Here is a 25,068-nt window from a genome sequence, read left to right on the forward strand (position 1 = left end):
ATACATAGCAGAAGTAGGTAGAAGATATTTGCATGTGCTCTAGTTTCCATGAAGGTATCTTGCACAGGGCAGCCACCAGGCATGGCAACTAAACATTCTTCAAAAGAGCAGAGGAAGGCACTTGCTGTACAAGTTTTATCATTCCTATTTCCCTTGTGGACAAATCAAAAGGGGTAACAGCATTGTTCAAAGTGACGTGATGTTAGGGAAAGGAAATCAGCTCAGAGCCATTATGGCTGAAATCCCTTGTTTTGGTAATCCAGGCTGAATCATCTTTGTAAGGCACCCACTGTTTGGATATTGTTGCTGTCTTTAGAGGTGGTGAAAAACTTCGTTTGCTTATACCCGATTCTATGTGTCTAGAGAATCCGTTTCCTTCCCTTTAGCATACAGGTTTCTGCTTGATGAAGAATGAGAGAGGATGAGGATGAGCACAAAATGCCCAGCTTATACTGCACCTGGGCAGAGCCCACAGAAGGGATGTCAGAACAAGGTTGTCAAAACAGAGTTGTCTATGGCGGGGCACCAGAGAAACATCCTTTTTGGGGGAGGAGGGGGCTTTATAGTATTAGATAGCCTTCTTCCTTTCCTGATTTAATCAAAGGTTTTTAATGCTAATATTAGATTAATTCTGAGGTAAAGTTCTGGAATCTGATGCCCGAGTGTCTGAGTGAATCAAATTGCTCTGACAGTGTGCTATAGTTATATACATTGGCTTTGGAGTTAGGAGAACCAAAGTGGTATACCAACACTTTTTAACTTTGTTATGAGTAAGTCATGAGCAAGCCACTTTCTTCTGATCTTCTATTTTTCCATCTGTGAATAGGCATGATAATCATACTATCTTACTCATCTTGTTTACTTATTATCTTACTTATTATCTTAAATGTGAGTTATGATGGCTTATATGGATCTATTGGTCTTGAGATCCTCCTTAGAGTTCAAATCACAACCCACCCATGCCTCCCCATCCACTGTGATTCTTGTTCTTATCTTTCCATAAATCACCTATTAAATACCTAACCTGGGAGTTCTTTCTCTAAGTATGTTAATGCATTTTAAATGCTGGGACAATATTTACCTATCCATATGTTATCTCTGTTTTTGTTATATGATAGGCACAGCTTATTTTAATAGTGACTTTAATAATAACAATAATTGGATGAGAGGAACATCACGGTGTAGTAGATGGAGGGCTTGCCTTGTGGAAGACAGACGTTCTCTAACACATACTAGTCATCACTCTGGCCATTTCACTTGATCTCTCAGTGTCCATAAATTACAGATGAGGTGCTGATCTTCATCAGTGGAAGTAGCTATGAAAACAAGAATTCCTTGCACTGATTAAATCATAGTTCTGAACAGAAAAAAATAAACATCCAACAATAATTATACTTACATAATTTTGTAATGCTAATGATTGTTTTATCATTATTATCATTGAAGCAGAATGATGACAGACCTGGGAATAGAGTGAGAGAGACAAGTCAATCTCAACCAGCCCTTTGCTTGAACTACATCAACATAAACTGTCCATGTTACACGTCCCTCAGTCTTTCTTCTCTCCGTGCCCCTGGGAAATAACTCTCCACCAGATGCTTTCTAAGTGCAAGATTTAGTGCCTAGAGCAGCCAGCTGGGGAGAGACTGTCATGTGTAACTAGACTCTAATGTCTGTGTCTTCTCATAATGGCGTGTCAATGTCCAGATGGCTGCCTCTTTGGCCAAGTGATCTGGGTGAAGATGCAGTGGAGCACGTAGCTTGCTGGCTGCAGATGCTCTGTCTCTGGGGGACATGCAGACACCAATTGGGGATGTTAGGAAGCCAACGTTTATGCCAGGCAACATAATATAAAGACAGAAGCCTTCCCTGTTGTACCCATGTCTGACTCCACCTTTCCTTTTGTCCTGCATACAAATCAGAGAACCGATGAGCAGAACAGACCACAACATAGCTTTTCCAGAGGGAGTAGACAACCCAGCCCTCCTGGGTTTTTTTTGGTTATTGTTGTTGTTGTTTGTTGCCTAGGATGGCAGAACACTATAGCTTTTCCTTAAGCTAAGAGAAGAATCTCCCCCTAATTAGAAACATTTAATCATTCATTGCATATTTATTGAGCTCCTGCTAGCAGAAGTCTCTACAGTGTTAATTCTGGGTACAAGAAAACAACTAAAGATACAGGTTAAAGAAAATTATAAAAAACAGAATAGTTCATTTTTTCACTTAATTAAAAAAGCATTTGCTTTTTAAAATCAATGAAGATAAAATGAAAAGAGAAATGGTGTGTATAACCCACATCTAATTGCTTACTGCCTCAGAGAGGAGGGAGGGGAAGGAGGGATAAAATTTGGAACTCAAAACTATAAATAAAAGTATTATTAGGAAACAAAATAAAAACTAGAAATGGTGGAGTGGGAAAATAATTACATGAAATATCACTCATAAAAACTCAATATCCATGATATTCAGGGAATTGACCTAAATATATAACAAAGGCCATTTTCCAGGACATATGTGGTCAAAGGAGTAGAGAACCATCCGTTTAAAAAGATTTGCAAACTATCACATGAAAACATTCAAATCACTTGAAGAAATGCAAGTTTTAAAAATGTTTTCATTGTTGTCTTTTTTTAAATTGTCATAGTTTTCCCCAGCTTCATTTCCCTTCTATCCTGAGAGATATCCTATATGACAAATAGTATTTTTTAAATAAAAAAAGAAAAAGAATAAAACTTAAACACAACTAATCAATATATCAGAAGTCTGAAAACAAGTTCAGTGTGCAAACCTGCACATCTCCTAGCTCCAGGAGTGGGTGGATTAGGAGTGTCCTTACAAGCCATTCTTGTTCTTTATAACTTTCCAACATTCATTCTTTACTTTTGTTGTGTGTCACTGTTTTTTTTTTAAATTTGTAGTGTTATTATAGTCATTGTGTATGTTATTTTCTTGGCTCTTTTACTTTACTTTGTATCAGTTATGAAATTAAGTAAGAAAAGCAACCTATAAAAGTAATTAGCCCTTTGATCCTACTGCTTTGATCCCACATATATCCTGGGCATGTCAACAACGGAAACAAAAGTCTACTTTATACCAAAATATTTATAGTAGTTACCCTTTGCTGAAGCAGAAAACTAGAGTGCCGATGGATTGGGGAATAAAGGAAAAGAACACAAACACTGTGGTATATGAAAGTAATGATTTTAATTATTTCATTGATACCTAAATACCTATATTGTGCAGCAAGAAATAACAATATGAGAATTCAAAGAAACATGGGGAAATCTGTAAGAACCTATGCACAGCCAATCATAGAACCAAAAGAACAACATTCACAATGACTTCATTAATGTAACTGAGATCACTAAAAAAGAATCTGGATTCTGAGTAAGGAAACAGTAAAAAAAAAGTCATAGGGAAAAGATAATAGAATATACTCCGTCCTTCTTAGCAAAGAGGTGACAGGGCTAAAAGGATCAAATATTGTTTACAGCCACTTCTACTTGGGATGGTTTCAATTGTGAAGAAGCTTTTCCCTTACCACAAAGCCCAAATTTATTTATTTGGAACTTCATTGCTTCTTGTTCTGTCATCTGAGACCAAGTAGGACAAGTTTGTTCCCTCTCTCATGTGCCATATGAAAGTCCTTCAGGAACCTGAAGATTGCTATTTTCTTCTTCTTCTTCATCAGGGTTAAGTGACTTGCCCAGGGTCACACAGCTAGTAAGTGTCAAGTGTCTGAGGCTGGATTTGAACTCAGGTCCTCCTGACTCCAGGGCCAGTGCTCTATCCACTGCGCCACCTAGCTGCCCCACTATTCTCTTCTTAATTTCTTTTCTAGAGTCTAAGCATCCCCACTTTCTTCAACTCCCTAAAATGTAATGCTAGAAATAACCACATAGAGTACATCTGGACTATTGCCTTATTTTTCTTAGAAGCCTTGCCTCTCTTGATGCTACCTTATATCTCATTAGCATATGTGATGGTCATACCACACCTTTGATCAATACTAAAATTTCACTCTACTAAAACAGCTGAGTCATTCTTTCCGGTGAATTGTAAACAAGCTATATGTCCCTAATCTTATAATGGTGAAAATGACTTTTTGAACTTTCCATTTTTCCCTGTCACATTTCCCCCCATTAGATTTGGTCCAATGTTCTAGCCTGTCAAGATCCTTTTGGCTCTGCCTCTGTCTTTTAATATGTGAGCTAGTTCTACCAGCTTCATGTCATTTGCAGATCTGATGAGCATGCTGGCAGGGCTTTTATCCAAGTTATTTAATAAAACGAGAGAATTCAGATTCACATCAACCTTTTCTGGTATATAATAATGCGCAAAGCTAGGTCTGTGCATATGAGTGTTATCCAGAATCAATGAAGAATGAGCTGTTCTAGTTTTCATGCCACCATTTTGATTTTAGTTATTTCACTGATTCCTAAATACCTAAATTGATTCCATTGATCCGAAAAAGGTATTAAGTACTTCATTGTCTTTGAATGTAGATGTATTGGTTGACAGTGTGGGACAGAAACCTTAATGATCTATCAAATAAAACAAATGCCTCCTGAATTGTGGAGCAGAAATGGTTGATTCTCCTGCATTATGGTATACTGAGGGCCTTTGTTCTAGAGAGATGAAGGTGGGAAGATTGTGAACAACTTCTCAGAAGTGGGAATGAATACATCTTGCCCATGAGACTTTGAGAAGGCTGGCCTTATTAAAGCAGAGAAGGGGTTATGGCCACACACAAAAAAATTAGTTTGATAAAATCATGTAGGGCAAAATGATCAAGGATGTTGAATAGCAACCAGAGGATTTTAGATGTGACACAATAGGAAACAGGAAATCAATGAAAGATTTTGTACTAAAAAGAACACAATAAACATTAAATGAATGAACATAATAAGAAAGAAATCTGAGCAAGATGGTGCAGTTTCCACTACTGTACATTTCAATGAGTCATTTTCCTGTCTATTCACTTCCCATGGGGTGAATCTAGCATGTTTTTCCACTCATAACCTAGCAAAGCCCTCATTAGGTATCTGGATTCAGCTGTGAATGTGGAGGCCATAGCTAATGATGGGGAAGGAGCATTAGTTGGCCAACTGAAGCCCCTTTGGATATGAGGACTGAGCAATTTCTAGCGACTCTTGGTTCTTGAGGGCAACAAGGACAAGAGAGGCTCAAGGAAGTCTCGATCCTTGATATGTAACTGGAATGGATTATTTAGCTTGTAGTTTAGGATTTGGCCAAGATCAGCCAGGCAGGGAAGCCACTCCCAGGTCAGCTTTCTACTCACAAACAGGGAAATAGCATTAATTCAATTCATCTGGATGCAATTGCAGGCAACTCTTGGTCATCCCTGGAATAGATAGATGTAGTATAATGGAAAGGGCCCTGAATGTGGGGGCAGACAAATGGAAGCTTAATGCCAGGAAAGCCTTTCCTAATAACTAGAACTATTCATAAGTGGAATGAGCCATCTCTGGAGATAGTGGGTTCCTCTTCACTGTAGGCTATAGTCTCATAGATGTAGAACTGGAAAGGACCTTGAAGTCTATCTGGATCAAACTCCCTCCCCACTCCCCCTCACACATATTTTACAGATCAGGAAACTGAGACCCGGATAGACTGAATAGCTTTCCTAAAATCACAAAGGCAGAAGTAGCAAAGTCAAGATTTGAACCCAAGGTCTCTAACTACAAAGCCTATGTTCTTTCCATGGCATCATCACATTGCTCCTTGAACCCACTTATAAGGTCAGTGGATGTTGCTATGGAGGGTAGAGTTGTCTATCAAATATGCGATGGACAGCGACAGAGGGGAATCTTTTTCTCAGTTTAGGATGTAATTTTTTCTCTAGTCATCACCTTCTCCTCCATAATAACAATAATAATAGCTAACATTTATATAGCATGTACTATGTGCAGGTCACTGAGCTAAGCTCTTTACAATTATCTCATTTGATCCTCACAACAACCTTGGGAGGTAGATTCTATTATGATTCCCATTTTGCAGATGAGGAAATTGAGGCAGATAATATTTAAATGACTTACTTGCTCAGGGTCACAGAGTGAGTAAGTGTCTAAGGCTGGTTTACAACTCAGATCTTTCTGACTTGAGGTCCAGTTCTGTATCCACTGTGCCTACTAGTCATATCCTGATACAACAATTACCTTCCTTTTAAGCCTTGGGGTGATATACTGATCTTCAGCTAAACATGGTTCCTTTCTTTATTTTATGGAACTTATATCAGAAGCAAAATGATTAATATAATCACTATATCCCAGAGCCCCCAGTTAAGAAAATTCAAGTAGAGATTTGATGATCAATTGTTTGGTATGTTTTAGTGGGGATTCTTTTAGGATATTGTTTGGGGGACTAGATAACCACTGAGATGACTTCTAAGTCCTAATTCCTGTTATTTGGGTTCAAATACTTTATCTGCTATTTACTAATTGCGTGACTCAGAACAAGTCATTTGCTGACTTCTGATAAAAGCATGATTGAAGTATATGTTCCTTATCAGGTGTTGAAACTCCCTCTCAGATTGTAATTTGTATGGTTGTAACAGATAAGCCATAGGGGATTCTTGGGCAGCTAGGTGGTGAAGTGGACTGAACACAGAACCTGGAGTCAGGAAGATTCATCTTCCTGAGTTCAAATCTGGCCTTAGGCACTTACAGCTAGTGTGACCTTGGGCCAGTCACTTAACCCTGTTTACCTTAGTTTCCTCATCTGTAAAATGAACTGGAGAAGGAAATTGAAAACCACTCCAGTTTCTTTGTCAGGTAAACCCCAAATGGAGTCACGAAGACTTGAACTGACTGAACAACAAGGACATTTCTTGAAGAACAGAGAAATGATAGCTGTTTGCATGTTGTCCCTCCTCCCTCCCCCTTAGTCAGTGTGTTCCTTGAAAGCAGCACTTTTTGTTTGTTTGTTTTTGCCTTTCTAGGTATCCCCAGTGCCTGGCACAAAGTATGTGCTTAATAAATGCTTGTTGACTAAACTTGACTTGGAGAATTTTTTTTTTTTTTTTGGCGAGGCATTTGGGGTTAAGTGACTTGCCCAGGGTCAGACAGCTAGTAAGTGTTAAGTATCTGAGGTCGGATTTGAACTCAGGTCCTCCTGACTCCAGGGCCAGTGCTCTATCCACTGCGCCCCCTAGCTGCCCCGAGATTTTTTTTTAATCTTAAAAGTATTTTATTATTTTCCAGTTACATGTAAAGATAGTTTTCAACATTTGTTTTCATAAGATTTTGAATTCCAAATTTTTCACCCTCCCTCTCTTACCTCCCCCTTCCCCAAGACAAAAATCAATCTGATATATATATATATATGTGTATATATATATATATATATATATATATATATACACATACACACGTATAGATATATATACACACAATAACATTAAACATATTTCTGCATTAGTCATGTTGTGAGACTTGGATATTTTTAAAGAGGGAAAAACTACTCAAGTAGGCAACTAGGTGACTTGGAGTGAGGAAGACTTGAGTTTAAATAATAACTCAGCTACTTCCTAGCTATGTGTCCTTGTGCAAATCATTTAACCTCTCTGTGTCCCAGTCTCTTCATATGTAAAATGGGGATAATAATCACATCTACCTCCTGGGGGTGTTGTGAGGACAAAATAAGATAATATTTGCAAAACCCTGTGCAAACCTTAAAATTCTAAATATATTATAGCTATTATGATTAGAAGAATACTATATGAACTACCATTTGGTTGTTTTTCAGTCATGTCCAACTCTTTGTGACCCTAAATGGGGTTTTCTTGGCAGAAATTCTAGAATGGTTTGCCATTTCCTTCTCCAGCTCATTTTACTATATGAGTCCTTACTCTGTGAGTAGTTTGCTGGCAATGGCTTTGTTTATGAGAATAGCTCAGATGAAAGTAACCCACTAAAGCATTCTAATTCTCTTATCACCCCATGATGTTGGCCTCCTTCATCAAATCTTTGTGGAAGGAACTATATTGGAGTTTCATCTCTTTTCTGGTATTCTGGTTTCCCGGCTGACAGTCAACTATAGGTTGGTAGGGGTCCAACAAACAGCGAACAAAGAAGTAGCAGACAGTTGGGCAGAAGACAAGCAGTTACCACCATTTAGAATGGAGGGCAGAGTATCCCCAGGCAGGAGTAGCACTGGGTCACTCATAAAGAGAGAAATCCAAGACTTCTCATCAACTTGTACCGGGCACAAGCTCTGCTCCTCCCCATCTTTATGCCTTCATGCATATTCCTCCCCCTGCCTAGAATTCCCTTTCCATTTCCAAATTCTAATTCATTTTTCTAGCCCTGTCTTATGGCCTCCCTCCTCCAGGAAGCTTTCTTTAATTAATACAGACTTCATTCACTCACCGGTCTTTCAATTTCCTATTTTAAACACTAATGTAACTCAGGTGTCGGGATGTCAATGTAACAGGGATTGATTTATCAGGATGGCATCTGTTCAGTGTGAATCTTAACCCAAATCCACTTGACAAAATAACATGACTTTTGTTCACATAAATGTGGGTACTTCTCATGCTGGCCCTCATGGAAAGACATGGCTTAACTCCATGCTGGGATGACACAAGGAACTTTTGATTGGCCATTGGAATTTTTTTTTATTTAAAAAAAAAGAACAGATTGATCTCCTACTTCATAAAGATACGAGTCACTTGTTTTGAAGATGACTGAACATGGAGATGGGGAGCAAGATCTAGTAGGGGTCTCTACCCTCTATAGCCTACAGGAGTAGGCTCAATTCTAATTTGGATCTTTCTGCCTTTTTGACAGTTTTGTACCACTAACTTTCACTTGGATTTCCAGCAAAAATGAGTAGAACCTCATTTTTTAGAATTATAGAGGATAGAGGTTCCTACAGCAAGAGGCCATCCTCCCTGATACTTAGGCACCGATTATTTCCTCAAAACCAGTCCTTGGATGACCAACAGGGGGTCCCTGTGTCATCCCAGAAAGGAACTCAATAGAAGGCAAGCTTCTCTGCAAGATTTACTGCAGATGTTCACCTTTATCAGATGTATCTCCACTTCTGTGTCCATAAAATACCAGTCTCTGTAATATTATAAAGTGGTTTGTCGAGGCTCAAACTGGTCTAACTCCTTTTTACATAATAATACTATGAAATCAATGGGGGCTAAGCCATTCTGAATCAAACTACGTAACTCAATAGTTGAGGATTTACTCATAGCCATTTAAAAAAAAATTTAAATGTTCATAGAAACTTTCTTGCCTTCTTAAATTATTGTATCCTTCTGTAGATGTGGGTCATGTGGGCTACAGGGCAGAACAGCTAAACTTAACTATCTTATCATGTATGGTAGCCAACTTCAAACAGCTAAATTATACAGTTATGATTGGCCTACCTAGAAATAATTTGGTGAGTAGTGAGTTTTCTCTATACCATGGCGGTATATAGAAGCAAAGACTGGATGGCCATTTATGGGCAGTTATTATAGATGGGATCCATGGTTCCGATAGATTTCGGTGTCTGAAACCTCTGAGGGGTCACCCAACTCTTTTGATTCTCCACGTGAAGAAACAAAGGCTTGGTACGGTTAAGTAAGTGTTTTCCCTAAGCTCACAGAGTGAGCCAGTATCTAGGCTCTGGACTAGAAGTCAGTTCTTTGGGTATTCTGGTACATGTCTGCTTCTTGCTTTGGCTCTGGGGAAGCACCCTCCCCTTCCCCCACCCCACCACAGTGTCAAGCATAGTAAGTACTCAATAAAAATGTGTAGATTGGCTTATTGATTTAAGCCACACCCGTGTCTAATGCTATTTTAATGAACAAGACTGCTCTGTTTTCAGGCACAGGCTACCTTGGTGACCTGACAGCTGTCTCAGTGCATGGCATTAATTAAAAGGGGGCTGAGGAAGATAATGTAAGCTTGGTTAGCACGACCTATCATCCCTGCACATGAACTCCTCTTTAAGGAAATTTATGGCACTAAGAAAGGGTTCTGCGTTTAGGGGAATTCCCAGTGTGGAAAGCTCCTTCCACTGATGCAGATACCCACATTTCTCTGACTAAATAACTACATTTTGGGGAGTTGTTTAAAGGACATAGATAATTGTCCAGAGTTCCACAGCTAGCAAATGGAAGAGGCAGGATCTAACCTTAGTCATCCATATTCACAAGTTATTAGAGAAGCAGAGGACTCTAGAGGTTAGGGCATTGGACCTGGACTCAGGAAGATCATATACTGCCCTTGATATTTACTTGCTATGTGACCCTGAGCACTTAACTAACTCTGTTTGTTTTACCTGTACGATAAGAAGGTTGTACTTGATGAACTCTAAGGTTCTTGCCAGTCCTAAATTCAAGGTCCTTTGATTTCAAAGGCACAATAAATAGTTCATCTAGTTTAACCTTCTCATTTTACAGATCAGGAAACTGAGGCCCAGAAAGGTTGTTATTTGCCCAAGGCCACATAGCTTTTACTTGAGTTTACATCTGCTCTTACTCAATTACTAGTTGTCTGACCTTGAGCTAGTCATTTAACCTCTATTTGCCTCAGTTTCCTCATCTATAAAAAGGGGATAATGATTGTACCTACCTCCAAGGGTTGTTGTGAGGATCAAATGTGATAATAAGTGCAAACTGCTTAGTGTAGTTAGTGCTACATAAATGTTAGTTCTTCTTAAATATAAGAGGAAGTATAAGGAGAAGCATTTGAACCCATTTCTTCTGATCCAATGGGCAATTAATTCTCTGTGCCATGCACCATGAATTCTCATCCATCCTACAAGGTAGGATAATAGAATTTTATTGGACCATAAGTAATAACAAAGGTATGTACATATTTAAATAAACCTAGGAAACCTTGTATGAACTAATATGGAGGGAAGTGAGCAGAGCCAGGAGAATTCTTTTTATAATGACTGAAACATTATAAAGGAAAACTCCTTTCAAAGGCTTAAGAACTCTCTGATCAATGTAAACACTGATTTGAATCCCAGCAGACTGATGATGAAACATACTTCACACCCCTTGGTAGAGAGGTGATTGACTAGGTCTGGAATTATATATATATATTATCAATATGCAACATGGATTTGTTTTTCTTGGGAAGAAAACCCAAACCCAAACCAACCAACCAACCACAAAACCACTGGCTTACTAGCCAGTCCATATATGTCATTCCCCCTCCCATCTCTGGGACTTTGCAGAAGTGGACTCATGTTGGCATATGCTATTATTTCACTTTCACCTCTTAGAATCTCTAACTTTCTCCAAAGCATGGTTCAACTGCCATCTCCTATGAAGGCACAGAGAAGCAAGATTGTGTGCCATAGTGCATAAAGCATTGAGGCTGGAGTCAAGAAGATCTGAGTTCAAATCCAGCCTCAAACACTTAATATCTGTGACCCTGTCCAAGTTACTTAACCTTTATTTGCCTCAGTTTCCTCAACTGTAATATAGGGATAATAAAAGCACCTACATGCTAGGATTGCTGTGAGCATTAAATGAGATAATATTGGTAAAGTACTTAGCACAGTGTCTGACATATAGTCTGTGTTTTAATAGATGTCTCTTTGCTTCTATCATCTCCTTCTCCAAGTTATTAACATTCTATCCTTGAAATTATGTTGTATTACTTTGTATTTACTTGTGTACAACTTGTATTATATCTCACTAGAAGAATGTAAGGGGAAGAAGATCTATTGAGGGCAAGGATTTTTTTTTATTCTCAGATTGAAGTCCAGTGCCTTGCATATAGTAGGTATTAAGTAAATGCTCATTGAATTAAATATGGAACAGTTTCTAATAAAAGTGCTGGAAGAGATCCCAAAAACATTTTGACTCTACTTATTACAAATTTTTATTATCTTATTTTGAGTGAGCCCTCATTTTTTCAGGGAATTCCTTGCATTCATTTTAAAAAATTGATTTTTCAATCACATTTCTTATATTGGATGTTCCAAAACATCCCCCCCACCCCTTGATGGTCTCATCTCCTCCAAGGTCTCCACTCAGAATATGACCTCATCTTCTAATGTACTGCAAGGAGAGAGGCTACAGCAGGTGAACCCACTCAAATCCCCTTCTTTGCTTTAGCTTTTTCTATCAATCAAACAGTAAACATTTATTGAGTGATTATAATGAGGCACAGTGCTAAGTTCTGGGGATGCAAAGAAAGGCAAAAAGACAAAAATAGCCCCTGCCATGAAGAAAGGAGCTTATATACAAATGAATGGGTGAGATGACAATAAGGAAGCACATATGAGATACATACAGAGTAGAAGGAAGGCAGACTTAGAACAAAGGGTTCTTAATTTTCATGTGTCTTGGACCCTTTTTACAGTCTAGGGAAGCCCGTGGACCCCTTTTCAGAATAATGTTTTAAAATTCACAAAACAAATTACATAAGGTTACAAAGTAAGATAATTAGATTTATACACAGTCCATGCACTCCAGGTTAAGCTTGTTGTTGTTGTTTATCACGTCTAACTCTTCATGGCCCCATTTGGGGTTTTAGTGGAAAAGACACTAGAGAAGTTTGCCATTTCCTTTCCCAGCTTCTTTTACAGATGAGGAAGCTGAGGCAAACAGAGTTAAGTGACTTGCCCAGACGCACACAGCTAGTAAACGTCTAAGGTCAGATTTGAACTGAGGAAGAGTCTTTCTGACTCTGAGCTCCATCCACTGCACTCCCTAGCTGATCCTGGTCAGGCGTACACTTGAGAAAAATCACTTTGGTGCTTTATGTGGTAGAAGATTGGACTATGTAAAGATGTGAGGCAGGAAGCCCAATTAGAAAGCTATTGCTAAGGTCCAATGACTTTGGAGGACAGGATGGGGCTGATGACTTTGCACAACTCTGCCTCACTTAAATCCAATTCACTTACAAGTCAAGATATCATCCTCCTGATGACATTGGTCTTCTTCCAGAAGGAAGGACAAACAACATTCCGTGACTTGTAATAGCTGCCCTTTGGGGACCCAACTGGCCAGTTCCAGTTGATCAATGCTGCTATACCTTACAACTCTTCCTTCTCCATACCCCTTCCCCTCTTCCTCCCTCTGTCCTTCTCCTCCTTCTCTTTTACCTCTGTTCACACAAGGAGTCATATCCTTACATGTGGGTTCTCTGTTCAAAGGGAATATAAATTTTGATTGCTTATGCTTTCACAAGGTATCTTGGAGTTTGGGGGCTAGACTTTTTTTCTTCCCTAATTATTTATTCTATCATTTTCTTTTGAAAAACTGGGACAATTAACTTTTTTGATTTGCGTGGTTATCATTTATGATTTCTTAAAATATAGCTCTGAAAAACTAATCTTTGTTAAAGCCCATTGTAATTCAAATGGAAATACCTGACTATGCCTTTAAACCCAAATCACTCTGGCTCTCACTGACTGGCCAATAATAGTCCTAGCCCAATCTCTACTTCTTCATTGCTTGGGTTTTGATGGCTCAGAGTGAATACAAATAGCAATTGTTTCTGTTCTGGCCAGAAACTCTGAGGGTCTTCCCCTCCCAGATTGATTCTTTTATGAAGGCAAACTAGTCCATCTTTTGCCTCAATTCATACCTAGCCTGGGATTACTGAATTGAGACCGAGGAAAGACCTTAGCTTAAAAAGACCAGGGTCTCCCACTGCATCTGGGGCCATTGCCAATCATCTTGATCTATGTTGTGCCATTGAATTCTGGTGACTCTGGAGGAAAGAGTGAGACTGATGACTTTGCTTAGCTCTGACTCACTTAAATTCAATTCACTTGCAAGTCAAGACATCACCCTTTTGATACCATTGCTCCTCTTCAGGAATAAAGGATGAACAACAATGACATATTGGACTGAGTAAAGATTTGAGGCAGGAAGCCCAATTAGAAAGCTATGGCAAAAATCCAGGAGAGATGATAATGATCTGAACTAAGGGTGGTGACTATGTGAATGAAGAGAAGAAATGAGAGATGTCATGGAGACAAAAAGTGTCAGATTTGGCAACTGATCAGACATGTGGGATGAATGACGATTAGGAGACAATTAAAACACCAAGGATGCAAACCTGGGAGACAGCTTTGGGCAGCTTTGAGTTTGAGATGCCTGAGGAGCATCTAGTTGAAAAGAGATGAGGGCAGGATATATAGATGGGACTCATCAGCATAGAAGTGATAATTATACCCATGGGAGCTGATAAGGTCACCAAGGAAGATATTATAGAGGGAATAGAGAAGAGGGTATAGCATAGAGCCTTGGGGATTTAATCCATCATTAGTATACACAACCTGGTGTCCAGAAAAGGACGTTGAGAAGGAGGAAGCAGTCATCCAGATTAGAAGAGAATGAGGAAAGAGCAGTGTTCCCCAAACCCAGAGAACAGAGAATATTCAGGAGGGAGGTGATCATGTTGCAGTGCTTACCCATTTTTTCCTCTTTCCCCTATCATAAATTTTTTCCTTCCATGTCAACACTAACCATTCAAACCTTACCCTAGAACTTGAGGTAAGCTACATCCACGTGGCTTCTATATCTATTGCCTGTATTGTAGACGAAAAGACTGACCTGGAAGAAAGATCTGAAACCTTGTCCTAATTATGTTAATTACTTAGTAGGGTAATGATGGTCAAGTCAACCTCTCTCAGCATTAGTTTTTTCATTGATAAAATAGACATTAAAATTAGCTGCCCTGAAGGGTTATTGTAGAGATCACAAAGCAAGTGAAAAAATTTAGAAAACTCTGAATTAAATCCTCATGGAAACATAAGGGAACTTTCAGTGTCTTGCAAACAGTAGGTACTTAATAAATATTTGTTGAATCAATGGACCTGGAGTTCATTCTGGAGCTGTGCCAGGAAGAGCAACTCCTTGTGTTCCTGAAAAGGAATCGATATCCATTCAGAGCCTGGAGCTGATATAATTTCTTATTTTGTGAGCAGTTTTGTGTCTTGTAGAGGCAGGACATCTATCAAGTGGTGCTGGGACAGATTGGTATTTCCATCTTCCAATTTATCACTACCCAGGTAATGACATAGTGATTTTTACTGAGAGATGAACTTGTATTTTCTTAAATAACACGTATAAGACTGTTTTGGTGGTAGGGAAGTAGATTTCCATGTGTATTTCTGGCTTGTCTATAGTAGGAGAAGCATGACTCTTCAAAGTCTGAAAGGGTAGAGACAATCATCCATTAAAATCAAAGGGTAGTTTATCCAAGGTAATCAATTTCCTAACTGTAAGAGTTTGGGAGAGCACTCCTTGGTTGAAGTAGACCTCACTCATCTCCTGTTTCTGTTTTAGAGCACCTAGTAAAGGCAATCCACTGATGTCCAATCATAGGACATCAGTGACAGTAATTTTCAGGAAGCAGGTCTGTGTCCTGTCTCTGAAAAGTGCTGAGATCAACTCTGTACAGAGATTTGTTGGTTCCAAGATTAGGCGTTTTAATCATGAGGTATTTACCAGAATCATAGTGGGAAGACACCTAAGAAGTCATCTAGTAGAATGTAAGTTCCTTGAGGGCCTGGACTGTTTTCTGCTTTTATATTTGTAACCCTAGCACTTAGCACATTGCCTTACCATGGGGAAGGAAGGTGAAGGAAGAATGAAATAAGGAAGGGAGGAAGGAAGGAAGAAAAGAAGGAGAAAGAAAGAAAGAAGGAAAGAAACATATAAGACATGAAGGAAATAAGGAAGAAAACCGGCATTTATTAAGCACCTACATTCCAATACAGTGCTAAACCCTTTTCTAATTTTATCTCTTGTGATACATTAAGCACTTAGTAAATGTTTTTAAGTTGAATTGAATGAATCTAGTCCAACGTGGACTTAAATAGGAATCCCCACTAGAATATATACTGGAAACAGTCCTCTGACTTTTGCTTGAAAATCCTCAGTGGAAGGTAACTCATTATAACCTCCTGAGCCAGTCTATTTCTACTTTCAGATAGCTTTAATTATCAAGTTTTCCCCCTTTATATTCATCTAAAATCTTCCTTTCCAAAACATTCACCTACATTTTAAAGGTCATTGACACAAAACCTTAGCTTGGATCTATTGGCCATTGTGATGAGCATAGTCCCCCTTGGTAGAGTCTTCTTAGAGATTGAAAATAAAAAAATCTGTCACCTTCTACCTCCCTGATTTCAAATGGAACAGCAAAGAGGCGAAAGATTCCACCTATTTTCTGAAGCCATCTCCTCCCTTAGTTTCTGCTGATTTAGGGCCCAAAGCTGTACACTGAGAGAAAACATTGGTTGGTACAGCAAATGACTTGGGGGGAGACCAGCTGAGTTTTCTACTCCTAGTTCAATGTGAAGGTCAAATCAACCTTTTCAGTTACACTGGTATCAATTTATCACCATATTCTCCCTCCCACCCACACGAGATATGAAAACCAAATAGAAGGTGAATGGGTTTCAAGGTCCACAAGTTTGGAGGGCTCCCAATTTACCAGGCGAGAGAGAGAGAGAGAGAGAGAGAGAGAGAGAGAGAGAGAGAGAGAGAGAGAGAGAGAGAGAGAGAGAGAGAGAGAGAGCCAGCTGCTACTATGCACTTTGCCCATTAATTCCCTCAGGAGTCTTAATGGTACCATATCCCTGGGTTCTAAAAGCTGGAAAAACTAGAAAACATAATTATTCTAATGGTGTGCTTCAGTAAACAGTAGACATCAGTGATGACATTTTAGGCATGGAAGAAGGATCATCTGGCTAAGTTTCTCCCAGTGTCTTTTCCATCTTCCCCATGAAAATGAAGTAGAAATGACTTCTCAAGAATCAAAGGAAATCCATGTAGAAGGACCAGGTAGGGCTCTAGGGAGGAGGCCATATGCTTTCTAAGTAGCTGTGTGACCCTAGGCAAATCTCTAGTCTAGTTTTTTTCAATGGGAACAATAAACAAGTCCCTAAACCTCTACAAAGCCTTCCAGTACCAATCCTATAAATTTGGCCTTCCTCTCATCTGAATTTATAGCACTCAATGCTTATACTGCAGGACTGGGAGTCAGGAAACCCATGTTCTGCAATATTCCTCTCTTTCACTGGGGGATCTCATCTAATCTCTCTGGTTCTCTGTTTCCTAATTGTAAAAATGAGAGCTTGGGAGTATATGATCTTTAAGGTCCCTTCCAGCTCTAATAATCAGGGATTCATAGAATTTCAGGGTTGAGAGGGACCTCAGAACCCTAGTCCAAAATATACTGGAATAAAATCCGCCCGTACAATGTACTCAACAAGTAAGCATCCAGCCTTTTCGTGGAGACCTTTGGCGAGCAGAGCATGCTACCACCAGAGGAACACCCACTTCATGTTTGAATAACTCTGTTATTAAGTTCTTTTTCCCTTTTAGCTAGGTTTCATCTGCCTTTTTGAAGCTTCCACCACATCTGGGGACAGATAGGACAAGCCCAATCCATTTTTGGCTTTGTTAATTCTTCAAGTACTGGGAGATATTGATTGGAGCCCCTTAATTCTTCTGACCTCCAGGGTAAACATCCTTCACTCTTTCAACTAACTTTATAGAGAATGATCGCCAGGCCCTTCACCAGACTGGCCCCATCTGGATGTCTTGCCGTATTTAGCAATGCCTTGTAGCATCTGTTGTTTTGCTTGCTTATTTTGCTATTTAAGTCTTCAGGTAATTCTGTTATATCTTTTCAAGGGCAGACATGTGTCTTAGTCTTCTTCAGAGCCCCTCTTCTCTCTTCTTACATCCACTCTTCCCCCAGCAGCAATCCCAATCGGGTCATATAGACTAAGTCATCAATGAAAAAACAACACACCACCCTACTTATTTCATGTTGGCTTTGGGAGGATAAAACAGCTGGGAATTTGCTTTGAAAAAGTAAAACAATTTTATAGGAACCAGTATTATTATCAGCCAGGCCTGGAGGGTTGAGTTAACAGGGATCTTTGTGAAGAAAGGGGGGAAAAAAGGGGCAGCTAGGTGGCACAGTGGATAGAGCACCGACCCTGGAGTCAGGGGGACCTGAGTTCAAATCCAGCCTCAGACACTTGAAACTTACTAGCTGTGTGATCTTAGGCAAGTCATTTAACCCCAGTTGCCTCACCAAAAAACAAAACAAAAAACAAAACAACAACAACAAAAAAAAAAACAAGAAAGGGGGGAAAATCCCTCAACAACAACTTTGGACTGAGGATAAGTGAATGGGAGGTTGCTTATGGATTTTGTTGGTTTGTTTTTAGCCCAACCCTTTCATTTTACAGATGCAGGAACCAAAACTTAGGGAAATTAAAGGACTAATCCAAGCAGCAAGTAGCAGAGGGAAGATTTGAGGCCAGATCTTTCAACACCAAATCCCATGATCCTTCCATTATGCCACAGTTATGGAATAAGCCTTACCTGTTAGTGCAGATGCTTTATTATTTGTTAAAATATGGGTCCCCTACATGTAAAATGGGGCTAAGGAGGACCCAACTCCAACAATACTCATCAATGAAAACTTCAACTTTCTATGATTCCTGAATTATTCCCTCTGAATTCTGTCCTTGGTTTCATCCCTTGTAGGTATTTCCACATTTGGAAATAATAGCTAATATTTTTACAGTGCTTAAGATGTGACAAGAGCCTTACAATTATATCATTTGATCCTCACAATGATCCTGGGGTATTATTATTTCCCCCATATTACAGACAAGGAAACCGAGATAAACAGAAGTTAAGTGATTTGCCCAGGGTCACACAGCTAGTAAATGTCTGAGGCCAGGTTTGAACTCATGTCTTCCTGACTCCAGATCCAATGCTCTATTCACTGTGTCATCTAGTTGCCTCAAATGAAACTCTGTGTATGTAGCTGATTTCTCTGCTAGTAGGAGGGCACATTTTTGGAACTCCAAATCAGGACACATATACTGACAAAAGGGGCAGCTAGGTGGTGCAGTGGATAAAGCACTGGCCCTGGATTCAGGAGGACCTGAGTTCAAATCTGACCTCAGACACTTGACACTTACTAGCTGTGTGACCCTGGGCAAGTCACTTAATCCTCATTGCTTTGTTAAAAAAAAAAGGTATTATCTTTGCAAAATCTTATCAAGAGTATTCATTCTTTTCTTGGATCAAGATTGTCCTAGATTTTTTCCCCTAGTCTAGTTATAATATATGGCTATGTCAACTTCTAGAGTGGGCTTGGAATTAGGAAGACTCTTCCATGAGTTCAAATCTGGCCTCAAACCTGGCTTCAGGGTATGACCCTGTGGCAAGTCACTTAGCCTTATTTGCCTCAGTTTCCTCATCTGTAAAATGGGCTGGTGAAGGAAATGGCAAACCACTCTGGCATCTTTGCCAAGAAAATCCCAAATAGGGTCACAGAGAGTTGGACAAGACTGAAACAACTGAACAACAAATTATTCTCCTGGGTCTTGAACATACCAGGTGGTTAATAGATGTCAGTTGACCTCATCAAGTAATGTGTGCCCCATTACTAGCCTCTCCCAATCAGTCAGTTAACATACTACCTGTTACTAAGAAAAGTTAAGTCATAATTAAGGTCAAATGTCAATCTCCACAGGATTCTCAAACTTTCTCTAAGCAAGGAATGGTAATTTTTGTTGCCAACAGCAGATTTCCAACTTAGTACCCTACCCATCTGACAAGGATAACATAAGGATCAAATGAGATGTGAGATGTGAAACTCTTTGAAAAAAATGTTGAAATTGTTACAAAAATGTAGAGCAGGATTATTAATATTTATATAATGCATTATGCAATAACTTAGAATAAGTAGGTTTCTTATCTGCTGGGTAAGGGAAATGCAGATGTCTTTGGTTCTGGGCATTTGCTCATAGACTTGAAAATCTCATCTTTCTTAGGACCAGGGATGACTGCCTCATTTCATCATACTGGAATCCTTCTTGGGGAGCTCAATTGACTTTGTCCCAAGGCATCATACAAGGGAATAATTGTTAACATTTATATGGATTTTAAGTATATCTCCTTATATCCTCACAACAAGCCAGCTAGTAAATGGATGAAAATGAAATACATTTACTAAGTGCTTACTCTGTGACAAACATATGCTAAGCAAGCACCAGAAACACAAATACAAAAGAAAGGCAGATCTTGCCCTCCAGCTTAATTTTGGGTAGTAAGACAACAAATATATGGGAATTGTGCCCAAGTAAAGAAACTGTGGTCTCAGGAGTTAGAGCCATTTGATGGACGGGAAGACTGAGGTATAGAGAAGTCAAGTTCCTTGCTTGTGGTCATCACACAGTAAATGTTGGAGGAGGAATAAAGTCATTTCACCTGACTGTGACCCCAGTATTCTTCCTATGACACTACTCTGCCTAGGCAGAAAATAGAAACAGAGGCCACTCACAAAAGGATAGAAGAACTGGAAGGAACTTTAAAGTCAATAACATTCCCTCACGATTGTCTTTCAACCTTTATTTATTTCCAGTGGTGGGGAACTCACTACTTACCAAAGCAGCCCATTATATGTTAGAATGGAAATTCACAGTTCCATTCTTTTTTTATTTTTATTTTTTTTTCTTTCAAGAAACACTTATTTTATTTTCCATTTACATGTGAGGGTAGTTTTCAACATTCATTTTCATAAGATTTAGAGTTCTAAATTTTTCTCCCTCCCTCCTTCCCTCCCTTTTCTCCCCCCTCCACAAGATCGCAATCAGGTTATATATGTACAATCCACAAGTGTTCTTTTTATCAGTTCTTTCTATAGGGGTGCATAGTAAACTTCCTCATTAGTTCCTTGGGATTGTCTTGGATTATTGCACTTCTGAGAGTAGTTAAGTCATTCACAATTACTCAGTGAACAATACTGCTGTCACCATGCACAATGTCCTCTCAGCTCTGCTCACTTCACTATACATCTATGTTCATTAGTCTTTCAAGGTTTTTGGGGGATCATCCTGTTTGCCATTTCCTGTAGCACAAGTCCATTCCACTACAACCATATAACATAGCTTTTTCCATCATTCCTCAATTGATGGACATTCCCTTGATTCTCAATTCTTAGCCTCCACCAAGAGTTGCTATACACATTTTTTGTACAATTTTCCCCCCTTTTCTCTTTTTCATGATTACTATTGTTAACTGTTTCCCTTCCATCCTATTCCCTTCCCCATGATATTTATTCTATTATCCATTTTCTTTCATCCTATCACTCTTCAAAAGGGATTTGCTTCTGTCTGTCCCCTCCCCCACTCTGCCCTTCCTTCTTTTGCCCCTCTCTCTTTATCCCTTTCCCCTCCTATTTTCCTGCAGGGTTATAGAGATTACTCTACCCAATTGAGTGTGTACATTATTCCCTCCTTGGGCCAATTCTAATGAGATTGAGGTCTATAATTTAATTTCTCTCTTTTGGCTCTGCCTTGTTTTGGTATCAAGACCATATTTGTATCATAAAACAAATTTGGTAGAACTCCTTCTTCACCTATTTTTCCAAATAATTTGAATAATATTGGAATTAATTGTTCTTTAAATGTTTGGTAGAATTCACTTGTAAACCCATCTAGCCCTGGAGATTTTTTCTTAGGGAGTTCATTAATGACTTGTTCAATTTCTCTTTCTGATATGGGCTTATTTAAGGATTTTATTTCCTCTTCAGTTAACTTGGGAAGTTTATATTTTTGTAAATATTCATCCATTTCATTTAGATTGTCAAATTTATTGACATACAGTTGGGCAAAATAGTTCCTAATTATTGCTTTAATTTCCACTTTGTTGGTGGTGAAATCACCCCTTTCATTTTTGATGCCGGTAATTTGGTTTTCTTCTTTCATTTTTTAAATCAAGTTAACCAATGGTTTATCTATTTTATTGTTTTTTTTCCATAAAAACAACTCTTAATTTTATTTATTAATTCTAGTTTTCTTGCTTTCAATTTTATTAATTTCTCATTTAATTCTTAGGATTTCTAATTTAGCATTTAATTGGGCATTTTTAATTTGTTCTTTTTCTCGCTTTTAAGTTGCATGCAGTATTCATTGATCTCCTCTTTCTCTTTTTTATTGATGTAAGCATTTAGAGATATAAAATTTCCCCTAAGCACTGCTTTGGCTGTATCCCATAGATTTTGGTATGTTGTCTCATTATTGTTATTCTTTTGGATAAAGTTATTGATTATTCCTATGATTTGTTGTTTGACCCACTCATTCTTTAGAATGAAATTATTTACTTTCCAATTAAGTTTCAGTCTACCTTTCCATGGCTCTTTATTATATGTAATTTTTATTGCATCATGATCTTACTATTTCTGACTTTCTACATTTGACTATGAGGTTTTTGTGCTCTAATACATGGTCAATTTTTGAATATGTGCCATGTACTTCTGAGAAAAAGGTATATTCCTTTCTATCCCCATTCAGTTTTCTCCAGACATCTATCAAATCTAACTTTTCTAACATTCTTTTCACATCTTTAACTTCTTTCTTATTTATTTTGTGGCTAGAGAGGGGAAGATTCAGATCCCCCACTTGTATAGTTTTGCTGTCTATTTCCTCTTGTAACTCGTTTAGCTTCTCCTCTAAGAATTTGGATGCTATACCACTTGGCGCTTACATGTTTAGTATTGATATTACTTCATTATCTATAGTACCTTTTAGCAAGATGTAATTTCCTTCCTTATCTCTTTTAATTAGATCTATTTTTGCCTGTGCTTTGTCTGAGATAAGGATTGCTACTCCTGCTTTTTTACTTTAGCTGAAGCAAAATATATTCTGCTCCAGCCTTTTACCTATACTCTGTGTGTATCTCTCTGCTTCACATGTGTTTCTTTTAAACACCATATTGTAGGATTCTGGTTTTTAATCCACTCTGCAATTCACTTCTGTTTTATGGCAGAGTTCATCCCATTCCCATTCATAATTATTACTAGTTGTCTATTTCCCCCCATTCTATTTACTCCCTTTGTACTTTTCCCACCTTATTTCACCCTATTCCTCCTCACCAACGTTTTGCTTCGTACCTTTCTGGATGCTTGGAGTATTTTCTCCTTCACCTGATAATTTTGGAATTTGGCTACAATATTCCTTGGAGTTTTCCTTTTGGGGTCTCATTCAGGAGGTGGATTCTTTCAATGATTATTTCATCCTCTGATTCTATAATATCAGGGCAGTTTTCCATGATAATTTCCTGGAATATGATGTCTAGACTATTTTTTTGATCATGACTTTTAGGCAGTCCAATAATTCTCACATTGTCTCTCCTGGATCTGTTTTCCAGGTTAGTTGTCTTTCCATTGAGGTACTTCACATTTTCTTCTACTTTTTCATTCTTTTGATTCTGTTTGACTGATTCTTGGTGTCTCATGGAGTCATTAGCTTCCAACTCTCCAATTTGAATTTTTAAAGCATTGTTTTCTTCAGTCAGATTGTGCACCTACTTTTCCATTTGGCCAAATTAATTTTTTAAGGAATTGTTTTCTTCAGTCAATATTTGTGCTTCCTTTTCCAAGCTGCTGATTCGTGTTTTTTTTAACATATAAGGTATTTTATTTTTTCCATTACATGTAAAGATAGTTCTCAACTTTTGTTTATACAAGCTTTACAATTTCAGATTTTTCTCCCTCCCTCCCCTCCCTCCCCTCCCTTCCCCCTCCCCTAGACAGCAGGTAATCTGATATAGGTTATATCTATATATCTATATACATATACATATATAGATATAGATATATCTATACACACACATATATACACATAATAACATTAATCCTATTTCTGCATTAGTCCTGTTATAAGAGAAAAAATCAGAGCAATGATGAAAAACCTCAAAATAGAAAAAAAAATGGAAAAAAAACCAACAGCACCAAAAACAAAAGAAATAGTATGGTTCATTCAGCCTCTATACTCCACAGTTCTTTTTTTTTTCCCTTGGATTTGGAGATCCTCTTCTATCATGAGTTCCCTGGAACTCTTCTGTACCATTGCATTGGTGAGAAGCATATAGTCCATCACAGTAGATCAACACTCAGTGTTGCTGATACTGTGTACAATGTTCTTCTGGTTCTACTCATCTCACTCATCATCAGCTCATGCAAGACCCTCCAGGTTTCTCTGAACTCCTCCATTTCTTACAGCACAATAGTATTCCATTGTATTCATATACCACAACTTGTCCAGCCATTCCCCAATTGATGGGCACCACCTCAACTTCTAATTCCTTGCTACCACATAAAGAGCAGCTATAAATATTTTTGTACATGTGGGTCCCTTTCCCCTTTCCATGATTTCTTTGGGAAAAAGACCTAAAAGTGGTATTGCTGTGTCAAAGGGTATGCACAGCTTTATCGCCCTTTGGGCATAATTCCAAATTGCTCTTCAGAATGGTTGGATCAGTTCACAGCTCCACCAACAATGAATTAGTGTTCCAATTTCCCACAGCTTCTCCAACATTTATTATTTTCCTTTTTTGTCATTTTAACCAATCTGATAGGTGTCAGGTGTTACCTCAGAGTTGTTTTAATTTGCATGCTGATTCTTTTTTCATAATTTTCTTGTGTTGCTTTCATTTCTCTCCCCATTTCTTCCTCTTCTCTAAATTGATTTTTAAAATCCTTTTTGAGCTCTTCCAAGAAGGCTTTTTGGTCTTGAGACCAATTCATCTTCTCTCTTGAGGCTTCACATGTAGGCAATTTGAGAATATTGTCCTCATCTGAGTTTGTGTTTGGCTCTTCCCTGTCAACACAGAAGCTCTCAATGGTGAGAACTCTTTTTTGTTTCTTACTCATACTGCAGCTTCTTCTTCTTCTTCTTCTTCTTCTTCTTCTTCTTCTTCTTCTTCTTCTTCTTCTTCTTCTTCTTCTTCTTCTTCTTCTTCAAGTTGAGGTCCACTCCTCAGGAACCAGCATCATTGTTTCAAGCTTCTTATGCTGGGAGATAGGGGCTGTGTCACTGGGTTTCTACTCTGAAGCCTCTATGGCTTGTGTATTTCTCAGCACCCTGGGCTTGCTCCCTGTGCTTGCCTCCCATGCTGGGATGGCCAAGCCTGGTCGCACCTGTCCTGTGAGTAGCCCCCTAGCCGGCAGCCTGCCCTCTCAGCTTGTGCTGGTGGATCTCACCACTGGCCCGCTGCACTACCAGCCTACTGAGCCAAGATCAAGGATCCTCAGT

At 38.7% G+C, this 25,068-nt stretch overlaps 1 pseudogene; it reads right to left on the reverse strand.

Annotated features, from left to right (window-relative positions):
* Positions 1 to 25,068, reverse strand: part of LOC122754588 — a 63,684-nt pseudogene that overhangs the window by 6,646 nt on the left and 31,970 nt on the right.

This window comes from Dromiciops gliroides, chromosome 4 (assembly GCF_019393635.1).
Source record: "Dromiciops gliroides isolate mDroGli1 chromosome 4, mDroGli1.pri, whole genome shotgun sequence".
Lineage (NCBI taxonomy): Eukaryota > Metazoa > Chordata > Mammalia > Microbiotheria > Microbiotheriidae > Dromiciops > Dromiciops gliroides.